A 16,516-nucleotide genomic window follows, 5' to 3' on the forward strand; every position below is an offset into this window, starting at 1 on the left:
TCGAAAATACACAGGCAACTCAGGGGGACGGGGGCGGGGAACGAGGGGCACCTCGGCCGGAAGATGGTACAACACCGCTGGTCCTGGAGGGGGCTACATGCCTTGTGCAATGTCCTGGGGAGTGCAAGGCCACAGTCTCTCAAGTTGGTGGTTTGCCTACTGCTTGGTCCTGGGGAGTGCAAAGGCACAGTCTCTCAAGTGGGTGGTTTGCCCACTGCTTGGTCCTGGGGAGTTCAAGGCCACAGTCTCTCAAGTTGGTGGTTTGCCCACTGCTTGGTCCTGGGAAGTACAAGGCCGCAGTCTCTCAAGTGGGTGGTTTGCCCACTGCTTGGTCCTGGGGAGTGCAAGGCCACAGTCTCTCAAGTGGATGGCTTCTCCACTGGTTCTGGAGTGGGCCTTGTGCCCAGTGTGCTTCATCCTGGCAAGGATGGGGTGAGTGGATGGCTTCTTCCACTGGTTCTGGAGGGGGCCTGGTGCCCAGTGTGCTTCATCCTGGCAAGGATAGGGTAAGTGGATGGCTTCTTCCACTGGTTCTGGAGGGGGCCTGTGTGCCCTGTGATGCAGCACTTGGGGAGTGCAAGGTCACAGTCTCTCACCTGGGTGTCACACTCACAGGATTTGCAGGGTCCAGGACGCACAACAGTCCATGGAGGCAGGACTACACACTGCCCGCCGCCGGTGACGGCTGCTCAGTGGTGGCAGTGGCGGTGCTGGTGTCCGGGCTGCCAGTGGTGGGGGGAGGCTCCAGCCCTTCCCCTGCAACCTCGGACGGCTGAACCGCCATGGTTGATGTTGGGGGCTCAGAATCAGTCCCAGGACCATACCTCCTGTCCTTCCTGCCTGCAGGGGCATGCCCCTTGCCCTTGGCAGCTGGTGGTGCCTCCTTGCCTTTCCCCTTGGCAGCTGGTGCAGGCACTCTGTCAGTGCTGATGGCTGGTTCCCTGGAGCCTCTCACACCTGCAGTAGCTGCAGACACTACTGTGGCCGTGGACTAGGTGGCTGAGGTGCTCGGCTGGGTTCTGACCACCCCGGCTCGATGTGAAGGATGGAGGGGGGAGTAGGTGTAGGGAAGAGGTCAATGGCGGAGAGGAAAAGCTTCTTAGGGACACTGGGGCGGGAAGAGGGTGAAGGTTTGGGAGTAGAAGAAGAGGGAGTGGTTGTTGGAGGTGTCTGTCTGCTGTGTTTGGGTGCAGGTGCATGGGCTGGATGCTGTTGTGAGGTGGATGGCTGTTGGGTGCCTGAGTGCTTGCGTTTGTGTACTTTAGGAAGAGGGGGCATAGACACAGTGGGAGAGGACACAGGGAACGTGTGCATGGATGTTAGGGTGGTGACTGCCAGTGAGGGGTGTGTGGTGATAGGCGTGATGGTGATGGGGGTAGTGGATGAGGATGTAGTGCATGCAGGTGTGAGTGGAGACGCTACGGGGATGGTGGTGGACCACTAGGAGGAGGGGGAAACAGTGGAGGCAGTGCATGTTTGTGTGTCTGCATCTGAATGGTGTTTGTGTGAGTGCCTGTGGGATGATGTGTGGTGCTTGTGTTTGCCTGAGCCACTCCTGTGTGTTGTCTTGGGTGCACGCTGGTCTGAATGTGTGATTGGGATGGGTTGGGGTGCAGAGGAATGGGACTGGTTAGAGGAAGTTGGAGGGGCGAGGCTAGAGACAGGGACAATGGCTGCAATCAGGGAGGAGACCAGAGCCTGGATTGATCTCTGTTGGGACGCCATGCCAGAGTGAATGCCCTCCAGAAATGCATTTGTTTGTTGCAAATGGCCTGTCACCCCCTGGATGGCATTCACTATGGTTGACTGCCCAACAGAGATGGATCGCAGGAGGTCAATAGCCTCCTCACTCAAGACACCAGGACTGACTGGGGCAGGGCCTGAGGTGCCTGGGGCGAAGGAGATGCCCACCCTCCTGTGTGAGCGGGCATGGGAAACTCGCTGAGGGCCACTGGGAGAGCAGTGCTGGGAGCAGGGAGTTTCCATTGGAGGAGGTATCACTGTCAGAACTATCCCCTCCTGTCTCCACTGAGGTGCTCCCCTCGCCCTCCATCCCACTGGTGCCCTCATCGTCGGTGGATTTGGCCTCATGGGCCATGTGGGATGCACCTCCCTCCATCGCCGATGCCACTGCTCCTCCGCCGGATGATGCTAATGCACATAAGGACAGGGTGACAAAACAAAAAGCGAGGAGGGGAGAGACAAAGGATACACTTGGTCAATGGCTGCCCCAACAACACTGTTGGCGTACACAGCACCCTCACACACAGGGAACAGGGCTACGCACTATGCAATGCACTACCAGTCACAATGCTAGTCACCAGCCCAAGGACAGGAATACCTAAAGCCAATAGCAGCATACCTGACACCCACAAACCCCTGCCCAGTAGTGGATGCCTTCTAGCTTTGTTGGAGGTGGTGTTCATCAGCCCCTGCCCAACATGGGACCTACCCTGCAATGTCCGGCATGTCCTAGGGGCACCCACAGGCCCACATCCCCCACCAGTAGACTATCCCACCACGCGCAAGTAGTAGATTTGGAAACTGTACTCACCCCCTTGTGGCTGCTGTGATGGCCTCAAGTGCCCAACCAGCTCCGGATAGGCCACCGCCAGTATGCGGAACATCAAGGGGTCATGGTTCGATGGGCACCCCTTCCTCATTGGGAGGCCACCCCCTGCTGGGCCTCTGCTGTCTTCCGTGACCAACGTCTAAGGTCCTCCCACCGTGTGCGACAGTGGGTGTTCCGCCTGCCATAGACCCCCAGGGTCCGCATGTCCTTGGTGACGACACGCCATATACCCTTTTTCTGATGGCCGCTGACCTGCAGAAAAATACACATAGAAAAAGATATCAGCCATACCGTCCAGCCTGTTACACTCATGGCCCACCATAGCCCTCCCATCCCATTACGCACAGACATTGCCCACCATACATGCAGCACGCTGCCCAGGACCCTTCCACTAACCCCCTCTTACACGAGGCCCTGCACACACAGCACTACATTTATTCATGCCCCATGCATCGTGCTCACAGTGTACTCACCTGTTGGTCTGGAGGCCCATACAGCATTCGGTACTGGGGTAGGACCCCATCCACCAGTCTCTCCAACTCCGCAGCGGTGAAGGCAGGGGCCCTTTCCCCAGTGACTCGAGCCATGGTCGGTTCCAGACACAGGTCACAGCAGCACTTGCAGTGTCGGTCCTCTCCTGTTAAATGTCAGGTAGCAAGTGAGAGAACAGATAGAAAATGGCGGTCACGTCCGCAGCGGAGCGTACCATCACCGCTGGTGTACTCCACCATTGGCCACTGTAACCCATAGGGCCCAATGACAACCATAGAGGAGTTGCACAGCAGTACTCGACTGCCTCCCGCAACTGCGCACAACGTCAGCGGCATTACCTCATTTCCACATGTCCATCCACACAGGACAGGCGGCTGCCATTTCAGGGTGGGGGGCAGGCCATGGCACCTAACTGTGTCACAGTACACATAGGCACCATTTGGGCCTATCTAAAAACGTACTGTTACTGTTACAATATGCAATACAGTGTACAGTTTGGAAATGTGGAATTATGACCAGCTGCTCACTCTTTTGCCCCCTAGAGTACAACTGCTGCAGATGAATAGAAGATGGAGACATCCCCCCATGTACAGACCCATGGTGGACTTGGCAACAATGGAGGACAGGCACATTATCCTCACCTATAGGCTGGACAGGGCCACAATCACAGAGCTGTGTACCCAATTGGAGCCAGACCTGATATCCGCTATCCGTCACCCCACTGGGATCCCCCTTCTTGTGCAAGTCCTGTCTGTGCTCCATTTCTTGGCAACTGGTTCTTTCCAAGTGACAGTGGGCTTGGCAGGAGGAATGCCTCAGCCAATGTTCTCAATAGTGCTGACCAGAGTGTTGTCTGCACTGATTAAACACATGCGCATCTACATCGTTTTCCCCCAGGTGAGGGATTTGGCTACAGTGAAAGCTGATTTCTATGCAATGGGACATATCACCAACATTATTGGGGCTATTGATGGTACACATATTGCATTTGTCCCGTCCCCCCCCCCGGAGAAATGAACAGGTGTTCAGAAACGAAAGAGCTTTCACTCCATGAATGTGCAGATAGTGTGCCTGGCGGACCAGTACATCTCCCATGTCAATGCTAAGTATCCTGGGTCTGTGCATGATGCCTTTATCCTGAGGAATAGCAGCATCCCATATGTGATGGCTCAACTCCAGAGGCACCGGGTGTGGCTAATAGGTGAGCGCATGGTTCCAACCCAGTATATGTTGGTGTATGGGTATGGTGTTGGCCCTAAGGGTTAGTGTTTGGCTAACAGGTATCCATCGATATTTGCAGGTGACTCTGGTTACCCCAACCTCTCAGGGCTACTGTCCCCAGTAAGGAATCCCAGGAGAAGGGCAGAGGAACGCTACAATGAGGCACATGGGCAAACAAGAAGAATAATCGAGATGACATTCGGCCTCCTGAAGGCCAGGTTTCGTTGCCCCCATCTAACAAGTGGTTCCCTGTGCTACTCACCCAAGAAGGTGTGCCAGATCATCGTGGCATGCTGTATGTTGCATAACCTTGCCTTGAGACACCAGGTGCCTTTTCTGCAGGAGGATAAGGCTGGAGATGGGCGTGTGGCAGCAGTGGACCCTGTGGACAGTGACGAAGAGGAGGCAGAGGATGAGGATGAGGAAAACAGAACATCAACTATACGACAGTACTTCCAGTGACACACAGGTAAGACACTGTAACTTCACCTTCCATTGACAGTTTTGTGTTGGATATTGTACATGGCAGGCTGATTTTCCTACTACTATGGCCACTTACTGTACCCTTTGGCATCTCTATTTTCAGATATCTGTGCCCACTCTGGCTCCTGATGTGTTGACTGCTGCCAACTACAGGTCATACCTATGTATACATTACAGTAGAGTTGAATTGCAATGTTTACAGCTTTTTAAACAAATACATATTTCAATCAATTGACAGACTCCATACTTGTATTTGTTCCAAGGGTGTTTATTTAGGTGCTAATAAGTGGAGGGGGTATTGCAATGGGCTGGGTTGCTGATGGAGCAAAGTCGAGGGTAGAGGCCAGTCTATTGGTATCACAGGTGCATTGTCCAAGGGGGCATAGGAAGTGGAGCAATGGCAGTTCAAGGTAGACAGGGTGACTGAGTGGGACACAAGGGTGACATTCAGGAGAGTCTTATTTCCTAGCGGGGTCTTGGCAATGTTCTCTGGCTTCAGCCTGGATCGCAGGGACGGTTTGCGGGGTGGTTTTCCTTCTGCAGGGGGAGGGGTGCTGGTGGCCTGTTGTTCCTGTGGCGGGGCCTCGTGTCCACTAGGAGCAGCGGAGGTGGAAGGCTGTTCATCGTTTTGGCTAGTGTCAGGGGCCCGCTGGTGTGCCACTGCCTCCCTCATGGTGTTGGCCATGTCTGCCAGCACCCCTGCAATGGTGACCAGGGTGGTGTGGATGTCCTTCAAGTCCTCCCTGATCCCCAGGTACTGTCTCCCCTGGGTCTCCAGCAACTTGACCAGTATCTGTCCCATCATCTCCTGGGAATGGTGGTATGCTCCCAGGATGTTGGTGAGTGCCTAGTGGAGAGTCGGGTCCCTGGGCCTGTCCTCCCCCTGTCACACAGCAGTCCTCCCAGCTTCCCTGTTCTCCTGTGCCTCTGTCCCCTGAACCGTGTGCCCACTGCCACTGACCCCAGGTCCCTGATTGTCCTGTATTTGTGGGGTTGCCTGGGGTCCCTGTAGTGGTGGACACACCGCTGATTGACGTGTCCTGGGGACAGTGGTATGGGCTTGCTGGGTGGGTGCTGTGGTGGTGTTTCCTGAGGGGGGAGGCTCTGTGTTGGTATGGGACTGTGTCTGGGTTACCGGCTGTCCGGAGGTCCCTGATGGGCCAGGTTGATCATCCAGATGCAGGCTTCCAGATCTGCTGTCATCACTGTGGGCCTCTTCTGGGGGGGGACTGGATGTTGCTGGCACCTCCTCTCCGGTGACGTTGGATGGAGGACCTGTGGGGATGTAAATGCAGTGTTATTGTTTCTGTGTGTGCCATCTTGTGCATGGGTTTGTTGCCCTTTAGGGTGATGTTGGATTGGGGACCTGTGGGGATGTAAATGCAGTGTTATTGTTTCTGTGTGTTCCATCTTGTGCATGGATGTGTTGCCTTCTATGGTTGTTATTGCCCTGGCAGCTTAGCCTTGTGTGAGTAGTGATTTGGTGGGCTAGGTGATTGTCTCTAGTGTGCATGCTTTAGTGATGTATGTCCATGGAGGTCTGTGATTGGGGTCTGTGCATTGGTGTTACGTGCAGGGCTTGGCATTGGGATGAGTGGGTTGTGATGGTGGGGTGTATGTGAGGTGGTGGGGTGATGGGGGTGAGGGCAGGGGTGGGATGGCATGCAGGTAGGGGGTTGATAGTAATATAGAGTTGACTTACCAGAGTCCAGTCCTTCTCCTACTCCTGCCAGGCCCTCAGGATGCATGATTGCCAAGACTTGCTCCTCCCATGTTGTTAGTTGTGGGGGAGGAGGTAGGGGTCCACCGCCAGTCCTCTGTACTGCTATGTGGTGTCTTGCTGCCACGGAACACACCTTCCCCTAGGTCGTTCCAACTCTTCCTGATGTCATCCCTTGTTCTTGGGTGCTGTCCCATGGCGTTGACCCAGTCCGCGATTCTCTGCCATAGCTCTATCTTCCTAGCAATGGATGTCTGCTGCACCTGTGATCCGAATAGCTGTGGCTCTACCCGGATCATTTCCTCCATCATGACGCTTAGCTCCTCCTTTGAGAACCTGGGGTATCTTTGTGGTGCCATGGGTGTAGTGTGTGTGTGGTGTGTGTGAGGGTAAGGTGCGTGGATGGTGTATGGGTGATGGTGTTTAGTGGCTCTGGTTCTGTGGGTGCTCTTGGTCTGTCTCTCTCAGTTGGCAATATTTTTTCGTCATAAGGGGTTGTGGGTATTGTGTGTGTGTGTTTTATAGTGTTGTGGGCGTGTGGGTGTGGTGTGTGTATTTGAGTCAGGTGTGTGTAGTTTAAATTGTCCAATGTGGTGTTGTTTTGTTAGGTTGTGTGTATTTTCAGCGCAGCGGTATGTACCACCAATGGTTTACCGCGGTTGAATGTCCGCCGCGGTGATTTGTGAGTCATAATGCTGTGGGCGTAGTTCTGTTGGTGTAACTGTGTGGGTTTTGGTACCACCAATTTATCACTGACCTTTGTGCTGGCGGACTTGTGTGTGTGTCTGTATAGTGACGGATTGGTATGTGTGTGTGTCATAATATGAATAGCGGTAATCCACTGTGGCGCCGGTATGTTGGCGGCGGTTGGCATGGCGGTAAGTGGGACTTACCGCCAATGTCATAATGAGGGCCATAATCTTGTGAATGATGAAACACTAGCCGAATTCACCAAACAAAGCAATAATCTAGAATGCTTATTGTTGTGATTGTCAGTGCCAGACGACAGGTTAAAGAGAACTGTGTTTCTTTCTCTACATCAGATGGCCCCTGTAAGCTTTCTGACACTTGAGAGTCCTGTGAAGGTGTTCCAACAAAATATCACCAAAAGAATATCTTGAGACAAAATATTGTCTCTTAAACATTGTGATGGCCAAAATATCTTGGATCAGAATACTGTAGGTAAGATTGTGTTTTTTTTATATATGATTAACATTTTTGCTAAAAATATTGTTTTGTAGTATATCATTGTAATTGGTGTAGTCTATTATGTGTATTTTGTGTTTTAATATATATTGTATTTCGAAAAGTACAGCACTTTCCCCAATGTTTGTGAGGCTTGGAGTAGGAATAGAACATTTTACTGCCTCAAAGTCAAACACTTTCCCCAGTGTAGTCAAGTTTGGAGTTAGAATAGTAAATCTGAACCCTTCAAAGTCCAACACGTTTCTCAAAGTGGTTAAGTTTGGAGTGGCAATAGTACATTTGACCCCTCCCACCAAAGCCCAACATTTTCCCCAATGTGATTAAGTTGGAGTTGGAATAGTAAACCTGCCCCTGCCCCCTAAAGCCTCACACTTTATCAAATGGGGTTAGTTTTTGAGTTGGAGTAGGACATTTGAATGACCCAAAGTGTAACACGTTCCACAATGTAGTTAAGTTTAGATTCTGAATAGTAAATATGATGTCCCCACAAGAAGTCCAGCACTTTCCCCAAGGAGGTTAAGTTTGGTGCTGGAATAGTATATCCCCCTACCACCATAAAGATCCAACACTTTCACAAATGAGGCTAATTTTGGAGTTGAAATAGCAGATCTGAATCTCTCAAAGTCCAACACTTTCCCCAATGTGGTAAAGTTTAGAGTTGGAATATTAAGTATGAACCACCCAAAGTGCAACACTTTCTCTGATATAGTTAAGTTTGGAGACTGAATAATGAATATAAAATCCCCTCCTCCCACAAAGCACAACATTTCCCCCAATATGGTTAAGATTGGGGAAGGAATAGAACATTTGACCTCCCCCACTACCCAAAGCCCAACATGTTCTCCAATGTGGTTAAGTTTGGAGTTAGTACAGTAAATTGCAACCCCCTCAAAGTTCAACACTTTCTCCAATGTGCTTAGATTTGAATGAAAACATTGTATCCCCCCCCAAAGTCCATTATTTTCCCCAATGTGGTTAAGTTTGGAATGGGATAGTACATTTGACCACCTCAATATCAACACTTTCACAAATGTGGTTAAGTTTGGAGTGGGTGTGTGAGTGGCCGTATAGATGTGTGAGTGGGTGTGTAAGTGGGTGTGTAAGTGGGTGTGTGCGTGTGTGAGTGGCTGTGTGGGTCTGTGAGTGAGCTGTGAGTGGTTTTGTGGGTCTGTGAGTGGGTGTGTGAGTGCCTGTATGGGTGTGTGAGTGGTTGTTTGCATGTGTACCTGGGTGTGTGAGTGGCTGTGTGGGTCTGTGAATGGGTGTATGAGTAGTTTTGTGGGTGTGTGAGTGGCTGTAGGAGTGTGTGAGTGGCTGTTTGGGTGTGTAAGTGGGTGAGTGAGTGAGTGGGTGTATGTGTTTTTTTATTGGGGTCTGGATTTGCGGGACCACCGCAGAGCCCCCAGGGGGTCATGCTGAGTGCTGCGGTGGATCTGCAGATTCTCATGCGCTCACAAAAACATTTTTGGACAATTTCATGCCCATGAGGGGCCCCACACAGACCCCGGCATCAGTCCCATAGGGTCAGGGTACCTCTACCCCAGGTGTCTCCAACCTTTTCTATAGTGAGAGCTACTTCTGATCAGTTAAAATCATCGGGAGCTACTGAAGGCTAAACAAGTGGCGCATTGTTACCAGACACCTTCACGCCCAGCTTCAGTGACCTTAAGTACCAGACACCTTCACGCCCAGCTTCAGTGACCTTAAGCCTAATGTCCATAAAGCCAGATACTATGGCTTGAACAAAACACTTTGACGAGGGGCACTATGACAGGACTGCCATACCTGTCTGTGAGAACGTGGTCTTTGAGGATGTATGAACATGTGTGTGTCTGAATGGGATATATTTGTATGGGTAACTGAGAGCCTGTGTTGTATGAACTTGCAGCACAGGACATAACTTTCACTATATGTGGCACCGTTAAGTGTATAACCCCAAAATACAATAATTTGTTTTTTAAATGGGAGAAATTTAAAGTGCAGAAAAATGTTCTGCAAAAATGTTAATAATATGGACCATTTTTCTCCACTTCAAATTTCTCTCATTTAAAAAATGGCACAGTATCTACTGGCCATTGGAAGAAAGAGGCCTGCTGTTTGCAAACGCAACACTTTGAAATGGAAGAGAATTAAAATGAAGAGTGAACTTAATAACTGAGGTAACTTTTCATTTTTATTTTCTTCCATTTAAAGCATTCAGAAGCATCATTTTGTTCACAGTTCCAATATTGAGTTGACAAGGACTTTTATTTAAGAGTTAAATACCTCAGTCCTTCAGTAGTTCACATCCGTGCGCCAGCCTTGGACATAAATCTGACTGAGCACTGCTCATTATCATGGCCTGCTATCCGCAGCCTGATGATAATAAAAGGAAAATATGGCCTTGTGCTTATTTGAAAATGAACTCAATGCTGTGAGGTACTCTGAAAGTGTGTGGGAGCTACTGGTAGCTGTTAGACTTTTCATCCTTGGTGTGTTCTCCCTTAACTTTTTGCCTCTGTTCCCCAGGTTGTTGATGTGTGCTGGACTCTAATTTCACTGTTTTTGTTACTCTGGGCACTTTACCACTGCTAACCAGTGCTAAAGTGCAAGTGCTCCTTTACAAAATGTGTATGTAATTGGTTTATCCATGATTGGCATATTTGATTTACTAGTAAGTCCCTAGTAAAGTGCACTAGAGGTGCCAGGGCCTGTAAATCAAATGCTACTAGTGGGCCTGCAGCACTGGTTGTGCCACCCACATAAGTAGCTCTGCAAACATGTCTCAGACCTGCCACTGCAGTGTCTGTGTGTGCAGTTTTAACTGTTTAACTGTAAATTCGACTTTGCAAGTGTACCCACTTGCCAGGCCTAAACCTTCCCTTTTCTTACATGTAAGGCAACCCCAAGGTAGGCCCTAGGTAGCCCTAAGGGCAGGGTGCAGTGTATGGTTAAGGTAGGACATATAGTACTGTGTTTTATATGTCCTGACAGTGAAATATTGCTAAATTCGTTTTTCACTGTTGCAAGGCCTGTCCCTCGCATAGGTTAATATGGGGGCTACCTTTAAATCTGATTAAAGTGTAGATTCCCTTTGGGAGCGGATGGACATGTGGAGTTTGGGTTCTCTGACCTCACAATTTAAAAATACATCTTTTATTAAAGTTGATTTTAAGATTGTGTGTTTGATAATGCCACTTTTAGAAAGTGAGCGTTTTCTTGCTTATACCATTTCTGTGACTCTGCCTGTTTGTGGATTCCCTGTCTGGGTCAGTTTGACAGTTGGGCTGGTTGCACCTCACACTAGACAGTGACACAAAAGGAGCTGGGGTGTAGCCTGCTTATCCTGATGAGCCATCTGTGCTAGGAGGGAGGGGGGAGTGGTCACTCACACCTGAAAGGGCTGTGCCTGCCCTCACACAATGCAGTCTCCAACCCCCTGGTGAATGTCTGGAGCTTGGCCTGGGCAAGGCAGGATTTCACATTCAAAAGAGTCTTTACTTTGAAGTAGGCCTACTTCAAATGAGAAATTGGGTATAAGAAGGGCACCCAAAACCACAGACTTTAGATCACTTCTGGAAATGAAGAGGACCCTCTGCCTGGAGAAGAGCTGAATAGCTGAGGAGAAGTGCTGCCCTGCCTGTGACTGTGCTTTGTGGAGCTATCCTGCAGTTGCTCCTTCTGCCTGTGCAAGGGGACAAAGACTGGACTTTGCGGTATATTCCTGCTTGAGAAGGACTCTCAAAGGGCTTGGACTGAGCTTGCCCCCTGTTCTGAAGTCTCAGGACCATCAAAGACTTCCCTTACCAGCAACTGGACTCTCTGCTGACACTTCTGCCCTGACAAGTGGTGCCCTATCCAGTCCCTGGGCCCTTGAAAGGAAAAGCTGGTGAAAATTCAAGGAAATCGACTTCGGACGACTCCGGCCCGACGCCGCTGCTGAATCCGGTGACGCCGTCTGCAACCAAATCCGTGATCTTCGCTGGAACGTGACGACCTTCGCAGGCCCGACACCGCTGCAGCCCCGCCGAAGTCTGCGAATCCGTGGAAGTCGCCGCTTGAAGTGCACGGAATCAACATTTCGCACAGACGCCACGATCCCTGACTTTGCGCATTGTCTTGTTTTCATTTTTCACCAAGGTACTGTACCTGGGTCTCTACACAACTCCGTGGCCGGTGCCGCTGGTGTCAGATTGTTGGGAACGACTCCATAAGGACGCTGTGCCTCATCGTAGCATTTTGTGTTTCTAAGCGCTATTTTTTAATTTAATCTTAAAAAATTCATAACTTGACTTGTGTATGTCAGATTTTTGTCGTTTTGGTCTTGTTTTGTTTAGTTAAATATTCTCTATTTTTCTAAACCGGTGTTGTGTCATTTTGTAGTGTTTTCACTGAGTTACTGTGTGTGTTGGTACAAATACTTTACACCTAGCACTCTGAAGTTAAGCCTACTGCTCTGCCAAGCTACCAAGTGGGTAAGCAGGGGTTAGCTGAGGGTGATTCTCTTTTACCCTGACTAGAGTGAGGGTCCTTGCTTGAACAGGGGGTAACCTGACTGTCAACCAAAGACCCCATTTCTAACAGTAGCTAACAATGGACTGCTTGGAGGCACTTGCTCTACTTTGACCCCTTCTATCACTTTTAAATTGTATTTTTTCTCTGGGAAACGAGTCCTGATGCACGAAATCAGCGGTGGCCTGCCAATCACGGCATTGCTGTTGGCGTGTGGATCCATGGATTTGCTGCAGTGGATCCGCGTCTCTAGAAATACATAAATCTTTTTACTTTATTAATTCCGAAACTACTGAACAGATTTACACAAAAATACAAAAAGCACTCTTTCTGGACCAAGATCGCATTTGTGATCCCCTCACCTATCTCTCAACCTTCTTGATCAATCACCCCAAACCTTTCTACACAGAGCTGATATGCCTGGCAAACTAGTTTTGAAAATTGCTTGGGGCTTTGTCAAACAGATACAAAGTTATTAGCAAAGCAAAAAGTGCTCTTCCTATGAAACCTAGGTCCTAACTACAACTACTTACTGGTGATATATATAATCAAGGTGAAAAGGTGGACTTAAGAATAATAAATATTTCTTTACCTATAGATACTTGACTTCATGATCGTATGGTAGTTGGTAGTTTGACCACAATATTTTGGCAGGTTGATAATTTAAATCTCAATGTTCTGGTATAAAATTCAATTAAAAACATTAAACCTGGGGATGTTAGTTCTAAACATAAGTGAACTAATATCTGGTTGATTTTAGCAAAGTCTGGCTAAATCTTATCTGCAAATTTTAAAGAAATTTCTGTGCTAGAGACCAGGATTAAAGAGAACAACTTCACATTTTCAGTTGGATTAATCCAGATGTTAGCTGGAACAGGGATCACTTCACAGAGGCTGAATACCCTTGCCCCACCCCACCGTGTGGCTCGTGAGATGAAGCAGAATGGTATGAAGGGCTCTCTGGTGAACGGAGACTTGGTCAAACCTTCAAATCGGACTAAGAACCCAACAAGCCAAAGAGTGTTTTTTGATTATTGTACCACTATGGCAAGTAAGTCTGGTACTAGGCTATTGAGCTTCAACATGTTATACATAACTACAGTGATGGGCCAGGTGGGAAGGGATGTGGAACAGTAGAGGGATGTTCTTGCTTTGTGATGGGACTGCCAAAAGCAAAGAGAAAGTATTGCGTCTGTTCTAGCTCTAGTAATGGCCAGCTCTATAGGCCCAGTGGACTAACGCAGCCATTGTAGGTATCTATGCTTGGCATTGTGGCTACAATTATAAGGTATAGGTGGGTCTGGTCATTGTTTCATAGTGGAAAAAATCTGTACCATTGAGATGGATAACAATAAACATATATTATTTGCCAATGGTTCTGAGAGACTCCTTGGGGGTCAGTGTGTGATCTATCGGTGCACCTGTTGTTGTCATGCTGTACTCTGTGGGGGAGGCTGAAAGTAGTCAGCTGGTTGTGGCTTGCTGTCCTTCAATTGTGATACAGAACTCAAATTAGCCTTTTTGTCGTATCGGCAGCCTCGCTATAGTCCCTGGACAACCCCTGGACCTCTGTGCTACAGCACACCAATTGAAAACTGAATAGCTGCCCACTTCACATGCAATTACAATGGGAGCCATCACGCCCTCTATCGCAGCTAAACGGAAGCCTTCAGCATTTCTACTTGGGTAGTAATCATGCCATCTAAAATAGGGACTAACTCTGGAGGACTAACAGATGGTTACATTAAACAGCAAAAAACCTAATGCCCAGAAACAATAAAAAAGTTAAGGATCCAGGAATCCTCTGGCAAATTCAACCACAACATAACTTGGCCCATGCACTCTACCAAGATAATGTGCAAGTAGACAAGTATTTGTTGAGGATGCTAGGTGAACTTATTTGACCTGTTTATTTCTGGGGTCTTGTCTTTGTTGCATGGTACAAGCCACACTTGTATTGTGCATCAAAGCCTAGACCCTAAGGCACAGATTTCGAGTTTGAAGAAAAATTCTGATTGCTGCACAGATGGGTGTATGCACTGAGGTTGGAATCCAGTGTTTTGCAGTCAACATTGCAGCCTCAGAAGTTTCCACTGCCAAACAGGTCAAACATGCTGGAATTTAGCCCGAGAAAAGGTTTAGGAAAACCTCTGAGGAATTTGGTGCAACAGTTAACAGGAACTCTGTGCGTATTTTCACATTTTTGTCTTTTATACTTGGAACAGGAGGCATTTTCTGCCCCTGGTGAATACCTCACTTATGAGTATTTACATCCTACCTCCTAGTGCAACATACTTGGAATCAGGGCCTCAGTTTCTGTAGTTTTCTGTGGTGGTTGAAACATGAGTGTCCCCAGCTCAGTTTTATTACTGAGTTACTCTCAGAAAGTTGTGATCTGTATTGGAAAGTTGGGTAGGTAGAGATGATATCAATCAGTGGAAAGTGCTTGAAGGCCTCAATAGGGGTAGAAAGCACAATATACATGCCAACACAATACAGTGCAATATTTTTGAAGGAAAGTGTCCTGTAATACTCAGTTGTGCTTCCTGTGGTTTGTCTGTTAGCAATTAGGATCAGTTTCCATTCAGTTTCTCCTATCACCTCTAAGCTGATGACATTCAAGTCTTTCTTCTCTGTTGCATCTTTCACTCTGCATGTTCAGTACTGCATCCAGGACTGACTACAGCTGTACACCATGCTGAATTCCATGCTTAAAAAATAAGAAAACAGCCAAAGGTTTCTTACAAACTCAATGCAGAATGGCAGGGTTGCTGAACACCAACTTTGTCTAGTCTTGATGCCTCTTTCTTCCACCACCCTACAAGTTCTGTCTTTTCATCTCACTCTTGTGGGCTCCTTTTCCTTCTCCTTTCTCCCATTGTTACTCTTATCTCATCTTTGTCTTTCTCCATTTTCTGCTTTTCTCTCTCTCTCCTTCTTGCTGTAAGCTAAACTCTGATGATCAAAGATAAGAGTAGGTCTCTTAAAAAGAGTGCTGCCACCAGTTCTGGAAAGGAGGAGGATCCCGCTGGGTCCCATGCCTGGCAGCTACTTCTGGTCCGGATCTGGGATCCGACCGACCCAGGGAAACATTTTGAATTTGTGTCATTTTCCAAAACCAGGACATAATTCAGTGGCACGTTACATTGTTTAGTATTCTGTAGGAGCAGCATCCTGTAGGCAGTAAGGGGACTTTCTTATTTTCACTTCCAGCTTGGACCAAAACAAAGGACTGATTTAAGGTCCCATCAGCCCTTCTTTTTGTATACTTATCACCCTGGCCGGGAGCTACCTGGAGCCCAGTTCCTAGATGCCAATGAACTGGAAGGAAACAAAGGCGTACAGCGTATCACTTCACAAGTACTTTAGGGAAACAATGGCTTGGAGACAAGTTTTGACTTTGCTTAACCCCCTATATAAGAAATGTGCATTTACTGTAAGAATGCAAGATTTATCTGTGTTTATGATTAACCACATAAATAATGTTTTAAATTGCACTAAGAATAACAACAGATTGAGACAAAAACAATAAAGAACTAAACCCACGACTTACAGTTTGAATGCTGCTCCTTCTTGCTGATAAATAGATCACTGCGCTATATTAGAAGGGTTGCACCTTATGAACTGAAAGTAACAAATCTCAGTTCTACCAGTAGTAGCCCATGTACCTCTCTAAGTAAGACAAAAATGTGTGCTCTGCTTTTTACATGGTGTGTTTTGCAGCAGGAACATTAAACCTCTTTGCTACTTTATGAGCCAAAACCGTGACTGGACAATTCACAGAACTCTCCCAGAACTGAGTCAACTACCAGAGTTATACCACTGTCATAATCTCTTCAAAATTGTTGTGCACCCAAAAATCTCTGCAAATGGTGTCCTCTTAACCCTGTAAGATATCTTAAAATGCAGCCTCCCTGTGAGAGTTAAGTAATCTAGAACAGACTTACTGTCACGTGACCTTGTTGCCAATTTCTTGCAGCATATATTTTTTGTTGAAATAAATGTTCATGTTGACCATCAGAACCTGCTTTTCAAGCCCAGCCTATCCTGATACCACCCTCACTTCTGCCACACCACACCTTGACCCCCAATTTATGGGTCTCCAGAATATTTTTTTCCAATTGCAGCAGTGGCTGCCACCCACCACCTGAACTCGTGCCAAACTGAAGTAGTTTCATCCTTTCTCAGCACAGTGCGTTCTCTCTGATCACATACTTTCCCCACCAGAGATGCTCATGGAGCCTCGGCGTGGTACTCAACCCCAGTGGGAGTCAGGAATCTTTTATTTCTACCACTGTCGCCATGCTGTCATCATCATCCTTGTCATGATT

This window comes from Pleurodeles waltl, chromosome 10, assembly GCF_031143425.1.
Source record: "Pleurodeles waltl isolate 20211129_DDA chromosome 10, aPleWal1.hap1.20221129, whole genome shotgun sequence".
In the NCBI taxonomy this organism is placed as follows: domain Eukaryota; kingdom Metazoa; phylum Chordata; class Amphibia; order Caudata; family Salamandridae; genus Pleurodeles; species Pleurodeles waltl.